Consider the following 24,348-nt stretch of genomic DNA (forward strand, 5'->3'; position numbering starts at 1 on the left):
TTATTTAGTTTACAAATGGCCTCCTACATATAAAACCAAATAAGCTTCAATATGTTTTAGCTTTCTTTCTAGTTTTATTCACATAATAATGGCTTACTGGTATCCTTTCTTTATTGAAATTCTACTTATTTAGTATTAAGGATACAACCTGCTAATATCTAAGCGTTTATATCAATCTTATTATCTGCCATTTCCTGCAATGTCATAATAGCTGAATCCCCATATATATCAAATAAATCACTTTATAATACCTAGCCAATTCTGTCTCCTGATGTATCTGTTTCTATGGATGGTACCACTATCAATCCAGTTGTCCACATCAAGAGCCCAGAGGCCAATCATAGCTTCTATTTTCTTTGCCCACAACTGTATCCTGTCAGTCAATAAGAACTACAGATTCTGTTCTGTAAAGAGCTGTTTTGTATTGTTTTTTTTAAACATTGATTATATCTTACATTTTTTTTTATTTTGTGGTAAAATAGACAAAAACCTTATCATTTTAACCACTTCTAAATGTACAGTTCAGTGGTATTAAGTGAATTTATATTGTTCAACCATCACCACTATTCATCTCCAGAACTCTTCATCTTGCAAAACTGAAAGTGTTGATTTCAATGCTGATATGTAACAATTGCCAGACAAGCTTGTGTGGCCATCAACCTGAACCATCATACATGGAGGCACAGCTCCAGTCTCCTGATATCAGCTGGCTGAGATTTTGCACTTTCAAAGCCTTTGTTTATTTATATATAAAATGAGGTTAATCATTTTTCTTATAACATTTTGTGAGTATTAAATGAATAACATTTGCAAAGCATTTAGTAGGGCACTTGGCACAGTGTAAGTGGTATGTAACTGTTTGCTATTACCTTGATTACTTAGACTCCAAGAAAATTCAATAGTTTTTTTTCTTAAAAAAGGGAGTCTTTCTACTCTAGGTAACATGTAGACAATTAATCATATAGTATGACCAGGGCTTCAAGTAAGAATACATATGTGCAAGTATAGTAGTAGCTATAAGGAAATATAATTTCTACTCAAGAGGTAAGGTAGGGAATCTTTACAAGGAGATAACTCATACAAGGTATAAAGAGTGAGAGTGTGCACACTTGTGTGTGTGCAAGTATGTGTGTATAATTAAAACTAAAGAGTAATCCAATGGTTATTTAAAACACCAGTAAAGGATTTTCAGGGCAGAGCATTTTTTTACTGATAATATTTAGAGCGGCTAGTGAATGGTGATAATAAATAGACTAAATTCGTCAGCGTATGGAATTTGATTTCTCTATAGGCAATGGGGCTTCACTCACTGCCTGTACCTGAAGCAATCACTCCCACTATAGTACTCATGATACTGCACTGGAGCTGGGTATACCCAACATAACGGGTACGTTTTCTTAATTCTCAAAATGTTGCTGAGCCAAATCATATTTCCAAAGGGGTACATCAATGGAGAGAAGCAACTGTCTTTTTTTTCTAATTGAACAATGTCATCTTATGAGTTACAGAGGACTCTAGGAATTCTAGGGAGAAAAAACAAAAACAAAACAGAAGTAAAAAGGTACCAGAGCATAAAAGAGTATGACACAACCAGAGAACTGATTTTAGAGCAAAGCAATAAGTGACCAGAGAATGAAGTGAAAATAGAGAAGGAGGCCACATCAGAATATTCAAGGCTATACTAATATAAGCAATTAGAAACTCATTCTAAATTCTTCAGGAGAATATTGAATACTTTTATACAGAAGTGATTGTTTGAGATTTTCATGTAGAAAGGTTTCTCTGGCCACAATATGGGAAATAGAAGGGTAGAGAGTAAGAGTGGAGGCAGGGGATCATTGGGATCCTTTTGAAATATCAAGGAAAAAGTGATGAAACCTTGAATCAAGTCACTGTTTCTGATAAGAACACACTTTCTCTGGCTATACGAACAACACAGCAGGAGCTATGAGAAGTAGCCGAACTCTGAATTGCTCTGATGGGTTCTTTGAATCCCGGGATTTTCCAGCAGATATCTCAAGCAGTGGCTTTTATATCTCCTATTCCTCACAGGAAAACTTGACCATAAGCTCGAGTAAGTATGTAATGTGACTTCATTGCCATTTCCAAGCCAGGCAAAATAAGACATCTGATAAGAATTTATACTCAAAAACGATTCTACCTATTTCTGTATCCATATATTCTGCCTTTGATTTTATGGTAATGAATGAATTGATCCTACTCATATACAAGGCCAAAATCATCACATGTGTACCAGAACCTGTAACCTACTGAATTCGAGGAAAAAGTAAACATGCAATATGTTAAACTCTTGAGATTGAGGGTAGTTTGTTTCTGGAACAAAACCGATTTATTCAGACTGCTTCACAGATATAAAAATAATTACTCTTTTATGTTGCTATTGCTGCATAAGAAATGAACACAAATCTAGAGGCTTAAACCAATACCCATGTATTATCTTACAGTTTCTGTGGGTCAGGCATCCAGGCACAGCTTAGCTGGGTCTTCTGCTCGCATCCCCCAAGGCTGCAAATGACTTTTGTTGAGACTGTACTCCCACTTGGAGGCTTGTCTGGGGAAAAATCCACTTGCAAACTTCTTAAGGTTTTGGCAAATTTGTTTCCATGCAGCTGTGTTACTAGAACCCTGACTTTTGCTGCCTGTCAGCTGCAGGCAGCCCTGGCGTCCTAGAGGCTGTTCACAATTCATCATCAGATGAACTTCTCTAGCATGGCCTCTTTGTTAATTAAACCTGTAAGAGTCTCTGAATTCTTTTAAAGCTTTAACCTGAATAAGTCCCCTGTTTAAGGGGTTTCACCTGATTGAGTCAGACCATGCAAGACTGTCTTCTGCTAATTAACTCTGAATAAGCCTAGACTGTAAGGTAAGAATAGCTGCAAAATCCCTTCATGTTTGTTATACTCTTTTGACCAGTGGTAGGTATGGGTTACCCCCCTCCCCATGCCGCCCGCCACCTACACACACACACACACACACACACACACAGAGGGAGAGAGAGAAAGAGAAAGAGAGAGAGAAAAAGAAAGAAACTACAGGGGCAGCATTATACAGTGAATAAACTTTAGGTTACAAGGATTGTGGGGGAGCATCTTAGATTTCTGCTTACAACAATTTCTTAAAGTAATTTAGGTAGAGATACACAATGCTGTTAAAGTTTACCAAAAAATATTATTTGCATTATTTTGGTAATTGCGATTGAATTAGAGTGGTAAAAGACATAGAGAAAAAATGACAAGTTAAACATTTTTTGATTAGTAAACTAAATAAGAATAATTAAGTATCATACAGGATAAATAGTTTCAAAGATAACTGTTGGGTTTCTGGCTTGAAACATGGATGGATGGTAGATCCATTTACTGAGTTGGAAATAATAGAGAAAGACAAGATTTGGGTGAGCTTATGGGGTTAGTTTTAAATGCATAAAGTCTTTGTTGCTTTTGAGAACTTTCAAGTAGACAGTCTAGAAAACATGAATTTATAGGCACTTGAAACTTAGTGGAGAGGTCTAGACTAGAGTTATAAATCTGAGGGCTCTCTTTGTTAAGTTATAAGCATGAAAGAGATTTAAGCATAGTGAGAAGAGAGATGGTCTATGACAGCACCTTGAGACATTTTAATATTTAAGGGTGGAACAAAAGAGAATAAACCTTCAATTGACTGAAAATGAGAAGTCAGAGATGTAAGAGAGAAATTAGAAGAGCTGCTTCAATAGGAAAATGAAGAATGATAAAAGTTAATTAGCTTTACTGATCCAAAAGTCTCCAGTAATTTTCAAGTTCTAGTTTGGTAAAACAATGAGGCTGAAAGATAGGCATGTGTGGTAAGGAAATAAGTCAGAGAGAAGCTGGCTATGACATTAAACAGACAGCAGAACTTGAGGGGCTTGATATTCAAGTCAGAGTTTTTTCTTGTTTCTTTTCTTAATAAGAAAGATTTGGAAATTGATAATCTAGTGTCTCAGTAGCTCAATGTTCACAGAGTTTTGCAATTATATTGAATTACAGCAAGCCAATAAAGTTCAGGGTCATCAAAGTTCAAGCAAGTAGCATAGTCCAGGAAGAGAGCCAATATAACCAATCTTGTATAAACACAAATAAGGTGTGCGAAGGTAAAGTAAATAGACAAGCTATTAACAGCATGAAGGGCATCTATATGTGATCTGCTGTTACAAAAGTTGCCTGCCTAGGCTTTTTATTATTTACTTTAGGGAATTTTCCACTTCTCTCTCCTTATAAGGAGATATTCTTTTAAAGAGATATAAGTAACATATAATCAAAGTTTTCAATGTACCAGGCAATATATATGAAAGACTTTTTATTATTATAATTCTTATTAGCCTTAATTGGACCACAGATGCCAAGAATTGAATTAATTATGGGCTAATGGCAAGCTATAAACATGGGCCATATATGCCCTCTTCCATTTTATTTAACATATTTTATAGCTCTTGTGATTCTGTAGTTTTTCTACTCTATTTATGACTGAGTGGGTAAATTTAACTCTGAAGTGAAGGGTTAGCTAACCCATTGCTTCCAAATTTCTAAACCACATTTTCTAAAATAGCATTTGGAAATGACAAATCTGATATTTATATCTACATTTGTTTGATTTCTACATCTATCTCTTAGTTCTGAATTCATGAAGAGAAGAGTTGTATACAAGGACTTCTCAAACTTCACACATAACAAATTGCTTTTGATTGCACCTTGGAATATTCATTCTTGTTTTTTTTAATTAGGGTGAATATATAATTCACCATTCAAACATGGGAGTTTGAAAATGAGCAGGAGCATTATTAATAATTAACCATCTTTGCCAGTAACTTTGGAATATTGCACCAGTTAGCTTTGCTGCATAAAACCTGCTCCAAAATATAGTAGTACCTTGAAACAATAATAGCGTCTTCTCTTCTGTAGGTTGGCTGGATGGTTTTAAATTTACCAGTTTTTCTGGGCTGGCAAAACCAGCCTGGAGCATGTAAGGTGGCCTCACTTACATGTCCAGCAGATGTAGGTAAGCCTCCTTTGGGTAGCCATTTCACATGGCAGTTCCACATTTCCAAAAAGGAGCAAGAGAGGTTAAACCCCAAGGAACAAGCACTTTTCAACTCTGCTCGCTTCTCAGATTTTCAGGCCTCATTGACCAAAACAAGTCACGTAGCCAAACACAGAGTACTTGTAGGAGGGGTTTCTTGAAAGGAGTGGGTAGAGGAAGACATAAATAAATCAAGGCCAGAACAGCAACAATCTGCCACAAAAAGATACAGTCCCACTCTAAACATTATCTTATTCAACGGAATAGAAGCATGCATGATTTCATTTGATTAGAAATAAAACTAAAAGTTTTAGGTTCGTAGTAGTTATAAATCAGAGTCAAATTTATGTTTAAGACATTTCACAGTTATTTGCTATTGTTGTTGATTTCAAAATCAGGATAATTTTCATTCAGAACCTCCATCTGAACAGACTAAAAGAAATATGAAAACTCATAATACGTGGGCTTCCTCTTCCTGTAAGTATGTGCCAAGTTTTTGAGATTTTAACTCAGGGCAAAGATGTAAAGGGGAGAAGGGTGTCCTCTCAGCTCAGTGTGGTTACCACTGAGATATGTTTTTATTAGGTCTTCTGGTTCTGCTGTTCTCATACAAGTTTGAGGAGTTTTATGACTTTGGTAATCCTGATTTACAGTCCTGCCTCTTCTCTCTTAGATGTACTATTTTGTCATTTTCTCTCTGAGGTTTTGCTTTCTCCTTTGGAGAATTGATTCAAATCAAACAACCAAATGCTCTTTCTCCTGCAATCATTCAGTTTTCTACTTCTAACTTAGGAGAATTTAAAATACATTTACAGTCTGCAGAAACTCTCTCTTCAAACTCTATTCCCTTCAATAGTGTTAAGATTTTTTGGTGAGTATAAGAGTATATACCCAAAGGATTATAAATCATTCTACTATAAAGACACATGCACATGTATGTTTATTGCAGCACTATTCACAATAGCAAAGACTTGGAACCAACCCAAATGCCTGTCAATGATAGACTGGATAAAGAAAATGTGGCACATATACACCATGGAATACTATGCAGCCATAAAAAATGATGAGTTCATGTCCTTTGCAGGGACATGGATGAAGGTGGAAACCATTATTCTCGGCAAACTAACACAGGAACAGAAAACCAAACACTGCATTTTCTCTCTCATAAGTGGGAGCTGAACAATGAGAACACATGGACACAGGGAGGGGAACATCACACACTGGGGCCTGTTGGGGGTGGGGGGTAGGGGAGGGATAGCTTAGGAGAAATACCTAATGTAGATGATGGGTTGGTGGATGCAGCAAACCACCATGGCATGTGTATACCTATGTAACAAACCTGCAATTTCCTCACATGTATACCAAGACTTAGAGTATAATATAAAAAGAATTTGAGAAAATCTTAACCATTCATCAGTGGTTAAGATTTGATGAAAATATTCATCAAATATTTTCTCGGCTAAAAAAGAGACCTCAATATGATTTTAAGAATCCTCAAAAGATAAAAACAAAACAAGTCACTTAGCCAAACACAGAGTACTTGTAGGAGGGGTTTCTTGAAAGGAGTGGGTAGAGTTCCCAGTATCTGGTACATAAATATCTAGGATTCAATGCAGTGTTACACTTGGATTCATTTGAATACAGTAAATAAATGACTTCCTGGAACGTTAAAAAAAAAAAAAAGAATGAAGTCTCGAGAACTACTAACTAAATTCTGCTGCTTACTTTCTCTAAGGAACAATACTTCCTACTTGCTTGAGAGGGAACAGGTAGGGAAGAAGGAGAGAAACACAAATGTGCAACTAAAAACAAAAATTATTTAGTTACATGCTCACTTCAGAATAGCTTTATAAATAATACAAAGTAAACTTTCTAACAATGTTTTGAATAATAGCATAATTAAAATACATAGACTCCTATGATTTTAAACTTTGAATGATGAAACATTTTTATGTACGGATTCTTGGACATTTGTTTTTCCCTCAAAATTTCATAAATATATTAACACAGTACTCACTGTTTTGGTGGTAAATAGTGCATTGATAAATAAGTAAAGACAGGAGAACCAAATAAAAAGCATAGTACTTTAAGTATGTTTTTGAATAGTCTTAAGTTTATAGATTCTTGAATATCATATTTTGTGTACAAAATATAATTTTTATTTCTGAATGGAACTGCTAAGGGAAAATGGTACAGACTGGAAGAGAAGTAAATAAGCAAAGATAAGAAAAAAAGTGCTCATTAAGTGTATTGACAGGAAAGAAACATTTTAATAAAAATTAATTAAAAACTCAAGGGAAAGCAAGATGTCAGTGTAATAAAAAGTGATGTTAAAATATAAAAGGGAGATTGATTGGTGTCAGTTTATTAGCAGTAATCCTGGGGGAGACAGATTGCTTCTCTAGGCACTGAGAAACACAGCAGTCTGTCAAGCAGTCACTGCACAAAGCACCCACTTCCCCATGGCAAACAGGAAGGGCAAAACCATCATCACTTTTGGCATTCGGTTAAGTGAAATTATTGTGCTTACTTTTTTGATTGGCTTTATTTTAACTTGCATATGCATATAGTGGTTCCTAAAATTATAGAACTGTGCTATTTTTAAAGTTTGATACGACACAACTTAGCTCTACATTTTGAATTGTCCTGATTTAAGCAAATATAGGTATACTGGTTAACTTTTGAACTGATGAAAATTCGTTACAATTGAATTCTATTTTATTCTGAATTTGAATAAATGTATTTTTAGTATTACAGAAATATGTGTCTATCTCCTAAGTATAGGTATCTATTACTACAGTAATACATACCCGGGTAAATTGCTGAATTGGTAGATAAGGTGATTTCACTGTCACGGACAATTTTGTAATTTGTCTTCCCTTCTAAGAATTTGAGCTCTATTCAACATTTATGAGGACTTCATATTTTTCTGATAAATAATTATTCTTTGTTCTTTGTTTCTTATTTACTCTTTAAATAATTTACATATCTTTGCATAGCATAACTAGCTTGGTTCTTTTGATTAAATTTTAGTAGTTAAAAATTCCCATTTTTATCCTTGAGTTATGTAAGTTTAATATGAATTACTACTTTTATTTCTTAGATGAACTTAGCACAGTTTATGTCCATTCACTACTAACATATATGCTATTATTGTTGTGAATTTTAATTATCTCTAAATTTTAAACCCATTTATGTATTATTTTATATATAATTTTATATACACACATACTCCATAGAGATAGTCATGTACTGAACTAATCCTTGAGAATGTCTATTATTAAAGTAGAATAGATTTTGATGAACAATTAGCACTCTTCATCACACATAGAAGCCCCATGGCTTTAAAAATGTTTTTCCTTCTGACTCTGAGAACTCTGAGCATGAAGAAAATTTACTGCTAAGGCAGGTTAAAAATAAAGGCAGAGAAAACTTGGACTCAATCCATTCAGGAAACAAATACAAAGAATTTCAAGATCGGGCAGCTACTTTAATTAACAAATAGACAATCAACATTGTGCATAATTTTTGTAAATCAAATTTCTATATAGGTATATGTTGTTTTATCATTCAGTGTATAAAATGAACTTAGAATATATTTGTCGTTGCAAATACTAAGCCATACTAAGGCACTTAAAGAGGGGAATGTAATATCCCAGTACAATGGAAATGAAGAAAGATGCTATTTGACAAAAAGGTATTAAAAGAGTTGAAAGAACCAAGAATATCAGTTACTAAAACTATTTTCTTAGTCATGTTGGACAGTCGTCACTACCAAATGCTCAAGGAGGAAGAACTGAAAGGGAAAATCAGAATTTCTGTGAATAATTCTCTTAATATATTTTTATTTACAATTTGATACATTATTTTGTTGTTGTCATTATGTCTGCGGATTTAATGCTCTCATTTGAGTATCTCTGTAGGATGAATTCTTTGCCACTTTTAATGAAAATTATATAATTTTAAGTGGGCACAAATAAGCAAACTTCTTTACAAAATTCTTTCTATAGGCTCATATTATCTAAGCTATATATTGGATCATTTGTTTGAATCTAACCATTTGATGATTAATAATAAAACATTTCATTTAATTTAATGAGTTTATTTAAAGCATCATCATATCATATACTGTACGGAGTATTATAAAATTGTTTGAATACTTGATACATGTGTATATACATTGCATGCTAATTTTACAATATGTAAATTAAAACATATGTCTTTCTGTGAAGTACTGTTTTTTGAGTAGGTAATAATACTATGGAAGCAATAAAACATATCATAGCTGTGTAAATTTCAGGGAGGTCTTGTGTTACTATATTACAGGACACTTATCAAGAGAGGTAGAATCTCAGAGTCATCAGTGTCCAATCAGTTGTTCTGCAGAAATAGTGTTAAGGGTCTGAGAATTTGAAATGCCATTTTATCTTCATTTACATGAATTTTTAATTTTCATATTTTAAAAATAGCTCTCTAACCAACTTGACCATGCAGCATATATATGTTCACTGGGATTTTTATTATTATGAGAAATAAATTACAGTCATGAAATAGTGTTATATCATTACTGGGAGATTGATTATACTTTGTATGTCTTGAGAACTTAATTGAGTTTGTTGATTTATTTCTAATAGTATGCTAGGAATCTTCTTTTTTATAAGTTTATTTTTTTCTCTAAGTAATGAGAAATGGAGATCTCAATAATGTAACATGCCCTGAACTTGTGCAGTTTAGATATGCCTTAAATGAATGGTGAGAGTTTAAAATCTTGATTATATACATTAAAAAAATTAGTAGACTTAAGATCACATCAGGGAACAATAGACCTCGTTCTTTTCTACTGACAATTAATATACCTAAACTATTATCTTATGTTTTATAGTAGCAATATTCTATTTTTAGCAACTCCCAAACTATCAATATACTTGATGCATGTATCCTGTACTCTGAGGATCTTCTCTGTAAACATCTCCCCAGACAACCAACATTTTTCTTTCAACTCCTCAAATAGCTCCCTCCTCATTTGATAAATATTCTAAGTTCTGCAAATAACATAGTTCTCTTTCTCTTCCAAAACTTCAATAAATTCTAGCCTGTAATTTTAAAGAAAATGATTACCAAAAAAAAAAAAGGAAAAATAGAGGACACATTTTGCCTTTCTTTCTCTTTGCACAACTGGCAGTCTATATATCACTTATTTTTTATACAACTAATAGGCAAATGGAAATTAGAAAATAACAATAAAAATTTGAGGGCAAGCATGTCATTTTTGTCACAATAAAAATGGTAATTGTAATTTTCATTGCCAATATCCACAGAGTCATATTTGCTGAAGTGGTCAAGAGACCAAGAGACCAGAAAGATCGTTAAACACAGTACAATTTGAGAGCATCTCCTTAAGCTAATTAATAGGCAAAGAGAAAAAGACTGTAGAAGAGAAGAAATTTTGGACTTCGTTTGACTTTCAGTTTCATATATGACAGACTTTGTACTTGGGAGATAGGAAACATAGTACGGTTTATGTTTAACCGTTTGATATGTACATCTTAGTGGCTTTCCAGTGCCTTTTTCTTAGGAGAACAGTCCTGCATGAGGCCTACAAAGACCTGCATGGTTTGGCCTCTACCTACTTGTCTAACTTCTTCTAAAACCATGCCGCCTCCAGTTTTTCTGCTCCAGCACCAGTGATCTTTCTCCATTTCTTCATGTCCCCCATGATTTCTACAACAACACAAATTTTACAGATGCTTTCCTTTTTACCCTAAATTTCCATCTCTCTCCTCCTTAACTCCAGCTTTTAGCTTACATGTTGCTTACCCAGGGAAGCTTTGAATGACCCCAGGCTAGTTCTGTCTTTCACATGGCCACCATCTGATCGAAGTGTAACATCCACCTTTGGCATTTTGTTAGTGGGAATGTAATTATGGCTCAAGTTTTAGCCCTCAACTCTATGGCTTAAGATGATAGCTCACAATTTAACACTTCAATTTTAATTGTGGGTGCTTCTGACCTCAGATAGAACTGAATCATAGTCATACACACACACACACACCCACACACACACGCGCACACACACAGAGAGAGAGAGAGAGACTCTGAGACTCTTGCTTGGATCTGGGATCAGGTAGAGATTAATTCTGCCAGCAGTGGGATAAGGGAACATTGGCCTGTTTCTCAAGTTCTCTGAGTTTCAAATTTTCCATCTGTACAGTAGAGATAATTACAGAAATGCTTCATATTTATTTCTGTTGTTTTTGCTTATTTTCAGGTGAATTTAACTTATCCAAATAAAGAGATTCATACAGTGGCTATGCTACCATAGCAATAAAGAAATGTTAGGTTTCATTGTTATTTTCAAAATAATTTATTTCTCCCAATAGTATTTATGAAATCGAGAAAGTTTAACTGTTATAACTTTCCCCAAAAAGTTCAAAATATTGACTCCATAGTCTCATCCCACTTTTCTGTCATAATCAAAGCACTGTGCAATTGATTGGAATTCATATTCTATTTTTTTAAAGAAAAAACATGCAAATTATTTTGAACAGTCAAAATCTATATTTAAATGATAAATTTTAAAAGAAAATAAGAAAAAGCTTAAATGATATAATCCAGAGAACAATCAATATTACTAAATATGATAAGCTGCAATTTACTAAATCATTTAAAGGTTCCTTGTCCTATATAATTTGGTAGATAAATATTTGTCTAAAGAAGTTTAGATGACTGATTTTATCCCAATGTACTTATTGATCAATAGTAGTATGAATGACTCTGGTAGACCTAGTAGAACTAAGTACTTTACCTGAGAAATCAATGCAAGAAAATACCTGAAATTTTAATTCACATAAAAAATAAGATAATCAATTTTAATAAAAAAGAATAAATGCTGTTGCTATTGAAACAAAACTTTTTCATTAGAAGTGTGAAATTTCTCTCTTGGACACAATTCGTTTGAGATTTATTTTGCTACTTTCAAAAAATCGAGGCTGTCTTGAGACTTTCTGAAATGATTAGTTCTGCTTCCTATTTCCACCTGACAGGCAGAGACTTGCTCTTTATTCTCTCTGAGATTGCCCCATTAAGAGACTAGAGGCAAAGATCCCCATCTTTGCAATCTCTTAAAAGTACGACAAACTACAATTATAGGATCTTCTATTTTCCCTGATCTATAGTTTGCCATCAAGACACTCATGATGTAACAAACTAATACAGATTTATAAATTTATAGTATTTATAGATTTATATTTTAGTCCAATTCGTAGTTCAATATTGGCACATAAAATATCAAAGTTGTATTGCTAAATATAACAATGACAATTGTTATAGTTAATCCTCAACTAGTCACCAATATAAGAACGAAAATAGTCCCCATGATACAAAGACACTAAAGAATTTAAGTGTGAAAGGACAGTCTTAATAATAAAGTAGTATTCATGAATCATAAATGCTTTTTACTCTAAGTTGTTATTGTCATGGTATTTCTATTTAAATTTCTAAGCCATAGCTTCATTTCTATTTGCTCAATGTTCCTTATTTCTCAAAATATGAGAATTTCCACATTAAAAATACAGCCTTAACCATGGAGTTATTTCATACATATAGTCAGTTAAAGTATATATTAGGTTGATACCATGTGGCGGGATCTTTGCTATGCAGTAAGGATAGAGCACTGTATAGTTAAGTCATGTTCCATGGTTATTTGAAGCTTATAACTATAAATACTAAAATCATTTTATGATTTTATGGACATGGACAACAGTTCCATGTCCAACTCAAATAACAGTTATTCAATTAACAGAATATATATAAACTTTATGACTCTATATACATGGGAAAATATTTTCATACATATAGCTTCCATAAATTATTCTCACTTAATAAAAGTGTTTTTGTGAAATTCAAAATTATGCAATAATTATTTTCCAAAACATTAATTTTTATATCAACTACATAGGAAAAATGATCTGTTTTGTACATGTAAAATATATGCATGCATATGTTTATATATGTGTATGTGTATTGCAATGGTAACATGGCTTTCAAAGTTTCATTATAAATGCTATATTTACCTATTTGTCATAAAAGTGTTTTCAAATGCCATAGAGGCATACCTTTTATTTTGAAGCTTTGAATCTTGAAAGTCTTCTTTTGCTAAATATTTATCTTTTTCTAAAAATAAAATAAGTAATTTTAAAGAACAAAAAACAAATTAATACATATAATTCACACACATACACACACACACATTGTGTGTGTGTGTATGTGTGTGTGTGTGTGTGTGTGTGTGTATATATATATATATATATATATTCTCTTAATTGGAAGTCCAAAACGTCGAATATATACATTGAATTTGGAAAACTGACCCTATGTAAATTAGCTTCTTTAGTTTCTCTAGTGTCTACATGGGACTTATTTTTGTTCCTTCAATTGATTATACATTTTTTTCAAATCCTGATTAAAATATAATATATAACTATTTAAAATGGAATCAGAACATAGCCTACAAATTAGTTTCTTTCAACTTCTAAAAATATTTTTTATGTCCATGGTAGAGGTCTTTTTGTACAATGATGATGCTTTATCATGAAGGCATCATCATCATTTCATTTGGAAGGCAACATTTCAAAACAACATTCCCTATTCAGCCTTCTCCTTTAACCATATTTCTACCTCCATGTAGTGTAGTGAAGAAAACAATACAGCAGGAAAGAATAGATGCTGTGGAAGGTCATCACAACCTATGGTTAAAGTTTTCAAAGCTGTCACTCATTCAGAAGAAGGGAACAGAGAATAGGCAAATCTTTGGCAGGAATGAATACTAGGATGTACAGATGTTAACTACAACTTTATTTAAGAAAGTTAGACAAAGCCGTTAGGAAAAGCTGTTGTCTCACAAGAGCAGGATAAGCTAAATGAATCCATGCCATATGTATAGAATTAGGCTGGCTCTTCCAGAGTATGAAAAGGAGAAATAAAATACCATTTGCTCATGACTGCTATCACCAGATACTGACTCCAGATCTGAGAAATGGGTGAGAATGTGAGCAGACATTGAGATAATTGATGCAAGGACTACCTGTGAACAGCAGAATGAGTTAAGTTTTCCATCCCACACAATTCCTGGAAAGTATGGGAAGGTATGATCTTTGTAATATCTGTTATACATGCAATGGGGGCTGTTTGTGTTTTGGGAGGGAATTATATATAACGTGTACTGGCAACAATCTTTCACAGAAGTTATTTTTAAGTGTAGAGAAAATGTAAGGATGCTGTCTCTGAGTGCGTGCGTGTGTGTGTGTGTGTGTGTGTGTGTGTTGGAAAACTGAACATACTAAAACATAGTGGACATATTGGAACATATCTAAATCTTGTAGAGAGATATTTTCAAAATACGTATCTTGTTATATATTTGAAATATAAATGTGGAAATATATGTGTATATATATATATATATATTTATATATTCCAAATAAAAAAAGGGAGCAAAATAAAAAAGATGACCAGCTTGAGGTAGAAGAGAAAAAGAATAATCAAACAATTGAGAACATCAACAGCACAGAAAACAAATACTAAGATGAGCAAATGGAAAAGCTAACCATAGAAAAAAGAGATACTTTGGAAACCATAAAAACCAAAAAGGTAATTTTTACAATTCAGTTATTATATTCAGGTCTTCAAGTCTTCAGATATATTTAAGAATATAATAGTAAATAATTTTTAAAAAGCAGGAAAAAGGGGAACCAGACAGCAATAAGGAATTCATGAAGATTTCTAAATTGCCACAATTTAAAATTTAACATGAAAGCTCTAAGAAAGACAATTCTTTAAAAAAGTTGAACCAGAAAAGACAAGAAACATGAAATACTAAGGAGATGTTAAGTAATCTAGATTAGCAATCCAGGGGTGCCAACATTTATCAAATGAGTCCTAGAGAAATAAAATAGAGAATGTTTGCGTATGTGTGTGTCAGGGGAGGGGACAAATCAAAGAACTTTAAGAATGGTATTTCTTAGAGGTGAGAAACCTATTATTTGTCAGTGGGAAAGACCATATCAAGGGTTGAAGAGAATCAATGACAAAGACTTCATGCTTTGATTTTTCCTTGTTTAATGTCCAAATATCAAAGATAAAGAAAACACCTGCAATTCTTCAGAAGTATGCTTTATTACCAATTGATGAGAAGCATGCCCATTCCAGGTTCCTCTGTAAAAACAAAGAATATTTAAGCTCCATAGTATAATGTTTTTAGTGCTTTTGATTTGAAAATGGTTTTGAAATTAGAATTCTGTGCCCAATTAATGTACCTACAAGTACATAAGGAATATTTTCATTCATGTTCTGAGTATCAGAGTCATAGCAGGAAAAAGCTGGAACACTCAAATTTGGATAATTAGAGGAGGGTTCATTTGCAAAGGAGGGTGGGTGATTAATTGTATTTGTCAACTTGAGTGGACTAAAGGATGCCTAGATAGCTGGGCAAACATTTCTGGATGTGTCTGTGAGAGTGTTTCAGGAACAGAATAGTGTATGAATCAGTAGTAGACTGAGCAAAGAATACCTATCCTCACCCGTGTGGGCAGGTTTCATCCAATCCCCAGAGGGTCCAAAAAGAACAAAAAGGTGGAGGAAGGGTAAATTCTCTGTCTCTCTGCTGTCTTGAGCTGGGGAGCTGAGACACCTATCTTCTCCTGCCATCCTGGTTTGAGGGCCTTCAGCTTCTGGACCCCACCAGCACCACCCTGCTTCCCTCCCAGGTTTTCATGCCTTCAACCTCAGACTGAAGGGTATCACTAGCTTTCCGGGTTTTCCAACTTGCAGATGGCAGATGGTGGAACTTCTTGGCCTCCAAAGTCACGTAAGCCAGTTTTCATAACAAATTGTACCCCCGTATATATATACACACCTATATTTATATATATATATATCATGTTGGTTCTGTTTCTCTGGAGAACTCTGACTAGTAACAGAAGAGGATAGTTAGTGGAACATTGAAAGAGAGATATGTAGATAAATCACTCAATCTGACCTTTGGTTAAATATCCAGTCCATGGTGAGAAGCCCTTGCAGGGAGGGAACCAGGGATGAAATACCCTAACCTTTTCTCTCTTCTTCTAATCTCCTGTCAGAACTTCTTATGGACTGAACCCAGAAGAAAGCTAGATGATGTGCAGACTTTGGATGGAATTCACACAGGCTGATTCCTTGCGGATAGAAAGCAGGTTTAAAAAGAGCAGAGAGGGACTCTGGAGAGACAGACTAAATATATTTGGCATATTGTGTCTCAGAAAGTTTACCTCATATAACTGTGATATTTGTACTTGGAGAACCATGAAAAAATAAAGATAAAATAAGACACTGAATTCAAGAGACAGTGGAATTAAACTCGTTATGGAAGATACAGAGTAGATTTAATCTGTCAGTTTATTATTTAATAAGTAATTTAAGAAAATTCATAATTTTAGTAACATTGTAAGGAAAGCAAGAATAAAGAGAAAGACATAAGTTTAGGTAAAATTATATTTGTACAAAAATAATGTTTAAATATGAAGCAAACTAAAATATAATATATGAAGTATTAAGAAATTGAGCATAAGCAATAGAATCCTTTCAATCTTGACATGTTAACATTCTGTCTCAAGTGAAATAAATTTAGTAACACATAACCATAAATGTAGTATTTCTCTATAGATCAATTTTGCTACTTGATTCTGCAGTTAATAATAATTGCATAAGCATAATATTACAAATACCATCTTGTTTAGAATTAACCTATGGATACAAAAAAAGTAGTACCATTACAGAGCAGAAATTAAATGCTCTACTATAGCACTATATAGCATATTATATATATATTATATATATATTGCAAATGAACCCTCCTCTAATTATCCAAATTTGAATGTTTTAGCTTTTTCCTGCTAAGACCCTGATACACAGAACATGACTGAAAATATTCCTCGTGTACTTGAATGTACCTTAATTTTATACAGAATATGTACATACATATACACATATATATATACGTATATACATATATATATACACATATAGATATATGTAAAACAAAACAATAATATCACTGGCACAAGTTGGAAGGCAAAGTAGATAGTAAGAGAATGATAAATGTAAGACTAAAGATTGCCTAATTTTGTATAATATGAAGTCAAGATGAATTGTTTAATTTTATATTTAAAAAATGGAGGGTTAAGCTTACCGGTAGAAGAATCACTCCCTAACTTAAGAAAAATCTGGGCAAAATAAAACTCAGTGATTTTGTTGGATCCCACAGAAAACTGAGGTCCCAGGGCAAATCACCGTCCTGAAATCTGAACAAATAAATGTATACAGAGAGACAAAGTTGTTATCTGCTTAGACAGAAAAGAAGTCACATAAGCCATAAACTGGTAAGAACACTTAAATGGTAATTTTGATGAATTACTGGAGGCGAACAGTGAACTAGCCTGACAGTGAGAAAGTTCTAGTGGTTCACAATCTTATGTGGGCCCCACACTTTCACTTTGCTAGGCTTAAATTCCAGCAATCCCACCAGATTCATAGAGCCTAGCTAAGGTGGCTATGGCAGGAGAAAAGGGGAGAATAATCATTATAAAATGCTGCTGCAATCTTCTCCATGACCAAATCTTATTCTCCAGGTAAAAACACTTTGCCAGTGTCTTGTCCCAGCTGTGAAAGGGGAATTCCTTCCAATCAAGTCTGCTCAAGTTTTTTCTCTCACCAAAGCATGAAAAATGTAGTCCACAGGAGTCAGGTCAGGGAAGTCAATTGAGAACACTGAAGACACAAATGGGAGTGGAGGGCAGAAGTCCACTAGAGAAATACTGGTGAATACCACAGTCCTGGGACTAGGCCCACTAAAGCACTGAAATTTAATCAGGGGATTATAGAACGCACACCTTGCTCCACATTTTAAAGCCCAAGAAGGCTCCAGTGTACTAACAGTTGATTATTGCCAGAAGAACTGTAAGATACAGCCTCTCCCTGAGAAAAAAATATTTAAAGAATACAAAAGTCATTGGGAAATATAAAAACAAAACAAACAAAAAAACTAGAATTGAATCATCTGGCTATAGTAAAAATTAAACACAACTGAATTTCTATCTAGTTTCATGTAATATCTCACACTAATTCCTATTATCTGATACCAAATGTATAAATTTTAACAAAAACAATTATAAGGCATGCTAAAAGCCAATAAAAAACAGTCTGAAGCTATGAAATTGAGACAGAACATAAATGCTTGCATTATTGGACAGGGAATTTAAAATGACCCTGATTAATATGGTAAGAATTTCAATGGAAAGAGTAGTCAACTTTCCAGAATATTTGGGTAATGTATACAGACAGATGAAAATTCTGTGAAATAAGCTGAACCCAGTCAAGGTAATAATCAGTGGCTTGAAAAGATAGGTCAGTAGAAATCTCTCCAAATGAAACTCAAAGAGAAAACAATAATAATTTTTAAAAACAGCATCCAAGAACTATGGGACAATATCAAAAAGTAAAATATATGCATGTTGCAGTGCCAGAAGGAGAAGAGATAGCAAAACAGAGGATTTATTTAAAATAATAATGGCCAAGAACTTTGCCAAATTAGTGGCAGACACAAAACCACAGATCAAGAAAGCTCTGTGAAAAACAAACAGGTAGATAGAAAAAAAAAAAGCAAACATCAACAAAAACTACACCTGGAAATGTAATATTCAAACATTGAAAAAGTAAACACAGAAAAAGAAAATCTTGAAAGAAGACAGACCAATGAAGTGGGAATAGGGACACTTACTAATTTAAGAATAAAGATACGAATTATTATATGATAAACTTCTTTTCAGAAAACATGCAAACGGGAAGACACTGAAGCAAAACAATCAATGTGGTCAGGGAAAAAACATATGAAACTAGAATTTCACACCCAGCAAAATTATCTTTCAAAAGTGAAGAATAAACTAAAGATTTTTCTCAAACAAAAAATAAATAAATAAAAAATCCTAAGGAAATGTATTGCCAGTAGATCTGCTCTGCAAGAAATGTTGAAAGACTTCTTCAGTGATAGGATAATGTGTGTAGGTCCAAAACTTGTACGTATATAAAGGAAAAGAACTAAAGAAGGAATAAATGGAGATGATTGATTATTTTGTATAAGAAATATCTTTATCAAATTAGTTTTGAAAATTAGTTAACATGTAAGGCTTTTCGGTAATGATACAGCCACTGGTGAAAAACAAAAAAAGGTCATTCAGTTAAAAACACTAAAGAGATGAAGAAAGTAATATTATTATATAAGGCTAACAGTATTCAAAAGAAATCTGTGGTAACTGTTTTAGTTTCAAATAAAGCTAAGCTCAGAACAAGGAAGATTACGAGAGATGCATTACACAAAAATAAAGAAATCAATTCTTCAGGAAGACAAAACAATCTTCAATGTATATGTGCCTACCAGCAGATCATAGTTTTGCCTCAAATACATGAGGCAAAAACTGAACTGAAAGGAGAAATAAATAAAAACTACTATTATAGTTAGACTTTAATGCTTTTCTGTTAGTAACTGGTAGGTAGAGCAGCAGAACAACTGTAAGAATACATATTGCTTGAACACCCCTATTAATCAATATGATCTTTCTGACATTCATAAAACAGTTCAGGCCACACTGGAGAATACACATTTTTCTCAAACTTGCAGGAATCAATTACTAAGATAAACCAAATTTTGGGTCATAAAACGTACCTTAACATATTTTAAAGTATTTAAATTATACCATGTATGTCCTCAGATCAAAATAGAATTAAACTAGAAGTCAATAAAGGAATTGAGCTGGGAAATATCCCAAAATATTTGAAATTAAACTACACAGTTTTAAGTAACAGATGTTCAAAGAAAAAGTGTCAAGAGAAATTCAAAAATATTTTGAACAAACTTAATATGAAAATATATCAGAATGTGTGGCTACAACAGAAACAGAGCTTACAGGGAAACTTCTAGCATTAAGTACATAAATTAGAAAATAAAATCTCAGTTCAATAACTAATTTAAATAAGTAAATGAATAAATAAATCAATGGGAAATTAGACAAAATTCCTATGAAGAAAAGTTCCAAAAAGTGTATATGGTACTCCCTCCTGAAGGAATTGAGGGATAAAAGATCAGTCCTTAAATGAAGATTTTACGTTATAACTTCTTTCTAAAGAGCAGAATATGATGAGGAGAAAAAAGGTAACTGGTAGTTGAGGCACTTGCAAACACTATCTCAGCCAGGTGATCAAGTTTAATATAATTAGTGATAAACCCTGTTGTTTGTGTGTACCCTTGCTATGGTGCGATGATGACAAGGATACTTTAGCTCTGTGTTTTTTTTCCCTAGTAATCCATAACCTTATTCTAATTTTAAGAAATATAGTCCCCAAACCCAATAGATTGACTTTCTTTACAATACCAGACCAGTACTCCTCAAAATTGTTAAGGTCCTAAAGAAAGGAAAAATAAAGTATGAGAAATTCTCACTGCCAAGAGGAAGAGGAACCAAAGAAAACAAGACAAGGATTGTTCTAGATTGAATCCTGGAAAGAAAGGGACATTAGGCAAAAACAAAGAGAATGTAAATAAAAAAGGGGCTTCAGTAAATAATCATATATCAATATTAGTTCAATATTAGTTCATAACACATCTACCATACTAACGTAAGATGTTAATATTAGTGACACTTGGTGTGGGATATATGAAAACTATCTATGCTGTGTTCTCAATTTTCCTATAATTTTAAATCTAATCTAAAATAAATAGTTTATCAAATAATAAAGCTAAGTATTAAAATTCTAAATGAATTTTTAAAATTATAAATGATAATTACAAATAAAAAGAAAAGTTGAGAGCAGGAATGCAGATCTGATAAACAACTTCAGCAAAGCCTAGAATACAAAATCAATGTACAAAAATCAGTAGTATTTCTATACATCAATAACATTCAAGCTGTGAACCAAATTAGAAAATTTGATCCTGTTGACAACAGTCACAAAAATAAAATACAATACCTAGGAATATGTCTAACCAAAGAAGTGAAAAATCTCTACAAGGAGAACTACAAAACACTGCTGAAAGAAAACATAGATGACACAAATGGAAAAGCATTCCATGATCATAGACTTAAAGAATCAATATTGTTAATATGTCCATACTGCTCAAAGCTATCTACAGATTCAGCACTATTCCTATCAAATCACCAACATTATTTTTTACAGAATTAGAAACAACTATTCTAAAATTCATATGGAACCAAAAAGAGCCCAAATAGCCAAGGCAATCTTAGGCAAAAAGAATAAAGCCAAAGGCATCATTTTACCCAACTTCAAACTACACTACAAGGCTACAGTAACCAAAATAGCATAGTACTGGTACAAAAATAAACACATAGAACAATGGAACAGAATAGAGAACCTAGAAATAAAGCCATACACCTAAAATTACTGATCTTTGACAAAGTTGACAAAAATAAACAATGGCAAAATGATACTCTATTTATTAAGTAAATAGTGCTGAGAAAACTGGCTAGTCGTGGGCAGAATAATTAAACTGGTAACCTACCTCTCACCTTAAACAAAAATTAACATAAGATAGTTCTAAGACTTATATAAGACCTCAAAGTATAAAAATCCTAGAAGAAAACTGAGGAAATACCCTTCTAGACATTGGCCTAGGCAAAGAATTTATGTCTTCTAAAGCAATTGCAACAAAAACAAAAATTGACAAGTAGGACCTAATTAAAGAACTTCTGCACAGTGAAATAAACTGTCAGTAGAATAAACAGACAACCTACAGAATGGAGGAAAATATTTGCAAACTATGCATCTGACAAAGGTCTGATACCCAGAATCTATAAGGAACTTAATTCAACAAGCAAAAAGCAAGAAACCCAATTTAAAAATTGGCAAAGGACGTGAACAGACATGTCTCAAAAGAAGACATATATGCAGCAAACAAACATATAAAAAAATGGGTCATGTTACTAATCAGAGAAATGCAAGTCAAAACCACAATGAGATATCATCTCACACTAATCAGAATGGCTGTTATTAAACAGTCGAAACATTACATATGTTGGCTAGGTTGTGGAGAAAAGGGAATCCTTACACACTGTTGGTGGGAATACGTATTAGTTCAACCTCTGTGGAGAACAGTTTGGAGACTTCTGGAAAACGAAAAATAGAAGTATCAATTGACCAGGAATCCCATTACTGAGTATATACTAAAAGGAAAATAAACCATTCTACCAAGAGACACCAAAACTCACAAGTTTATTGAAGCACTATTCACAATAGCAAAAATGGGGAATCAACCTAGGTGCCATCAGTAGTGGGCTGGATAAAGAAAGTGTGGTACCTATACACCATGGAATAATATGCAGCCATAAAAATGAATAAAATAATGTCCTTTGCAGCAACTTGAATGCAGCTGGAGGCCTTTATCCTGAGTGAATAAATGCAGAAACAGAAAATCAAATCCAACACGTTCTCACTTATAAGTGGAAACTAAACATTGGTTACAAATGAATACAAAGATAGGAACAATAAACACTGGGGATTAAAAAAGGGGCAAGGAGAAAGACAGGCAAGGGTTGTAAAACTACCTACCAGCTACTATGATCACTACTTGGTTGATAAGATGATTAGAAGCCCAAACCACAGCATCACAAAATATTCCCAGGTAACAAAGCTGCATATGTACTCCCTAAATCTAAAAGAAAAAAGAAAAAAAAGATTGTCCAAAAAATAAAAAGAGGAGGGAGAAGAGAAGAAGAAAGGCCATGTGTATCAATTTTTTTTTAATTTTTATCAGAAAGGCACAATAAATATTGGTTTAAATTAATAAATATGTCAACACATTATTTAAATTTACAGTGAAAGTCACTAAAAGAGCTAAAAACAAAATGGTGTAAGATATAAATCCTGAGATTTTTGGCTGTGGGAGTGGTAGAAATGCTTCTACCTTTTATTCTGTGTGCAGATGCAGCTATGCAGCTATTTTGTTTTTTGTTTGTTTGTTTGTTTTGTGAGACAGAGTTGCCCAGGCTGGAGTGCACTGGTATGATCTCGGCTTACGGCAACCTCTGCCTCCCAGGTTCAAGCGATTCTCATGCCTCAGCCTCCCAACTATCTGGGACTACAGTTGTGTGCCATCAAGCCTGGCTAATTTTTTTTTTTTTTTTTTTTGAATAGAGATGGGGTTTCACCATGTTGGCCAGGCTGATCTTGAAGCCCTGACCTCAAGTAATCCACCCACCTTGGCCTCCCAAAGTGTTGGGATTACAGGAGCTGTATTGTTTGACTGTTGTTCCATGTATATACAATGTCTTTAATATAACAACCAACTATTATTGAAAGAGAAGATATATAATATAAAATCAATCATTTAAGCATAACTTTGGGGCTAAGTATTTTCAAAGCTTAAGCTATTTGTGGGAGAGAAAGGTCAGTGTGAGGTGTCAAGAAATAGTAAAATTATATATCAAATTCCTAACCTTAATTTGAAAGAACTCATATGGCCTTGTCCTACTAGAAGAATAAAATAATTCTAAAATCATAAAGGCAACTGTGGTGGGCTGAATAATGGTCTCTTCAAGATGTCTGTGTTCTAATCTCCAGAACTTATGAATGAATATGTTAGCTGACACAGTAAAATAAATTTTCAAATGTGATTAAGTTAATAATCTTTTCTGTTTATTATACTTTAAGTTCTAGGGTACATGTGCACAACATGCAGGTTTGATACATAGGTATACATGGGCCATGTTGGTTTGCTGCATCCATCAACTCATCATTTACATTAGGTATTTCTCCTAATGCTATCCCTCCCCCAGCCCTTCACCCCCCAAAAGGCCCCAGTGTGTGATGTTCCCCACCCTGTGTCCAAGTGATCTCATTGTTCAATTACCACATATGAGTGAGAACATACGGTGTTGGGTTTTCGGTCCTTGTGATAGTTTGCTGAGAATGATGGTTTCCAGCTTCATCCATGTCCCTGCAAAGGACATGAACTCATCCTTTTTTATGTCTGCATAGTATTCCATGGTGTATACGTGCCACATTTTCTTAATCCAGTCTATCATTGATGGACATTTGAGTTGGTTCCAAGTCTTTGCTATTGTGAATAGTGCTGCAGTAAGCATATGTGTGCATGTGTCTTTATAGTAGAATGATTTATAATCCTTTGGGTATATACCCAGTAATGGGATTGCTGGGTCAAATGGTATTTCTAGTTCTAGAACCTTAAGGAATCAC

The sequence above is a fragment of the Pan paniscus genome, chromosome 10 (assembly GCF_029289425.2).
Source record: "Pan paniscus chromosome 10, NHGRI_mPanPan1-v2.0_pri, whole genome shotgun sequence".
Taxonomy (NCBI): domain Eukaryota; kingdom Metazoa; phylum Chordata; class Mammalia; order Primates; family Hominidae; genus Pan; species Pan paniscus.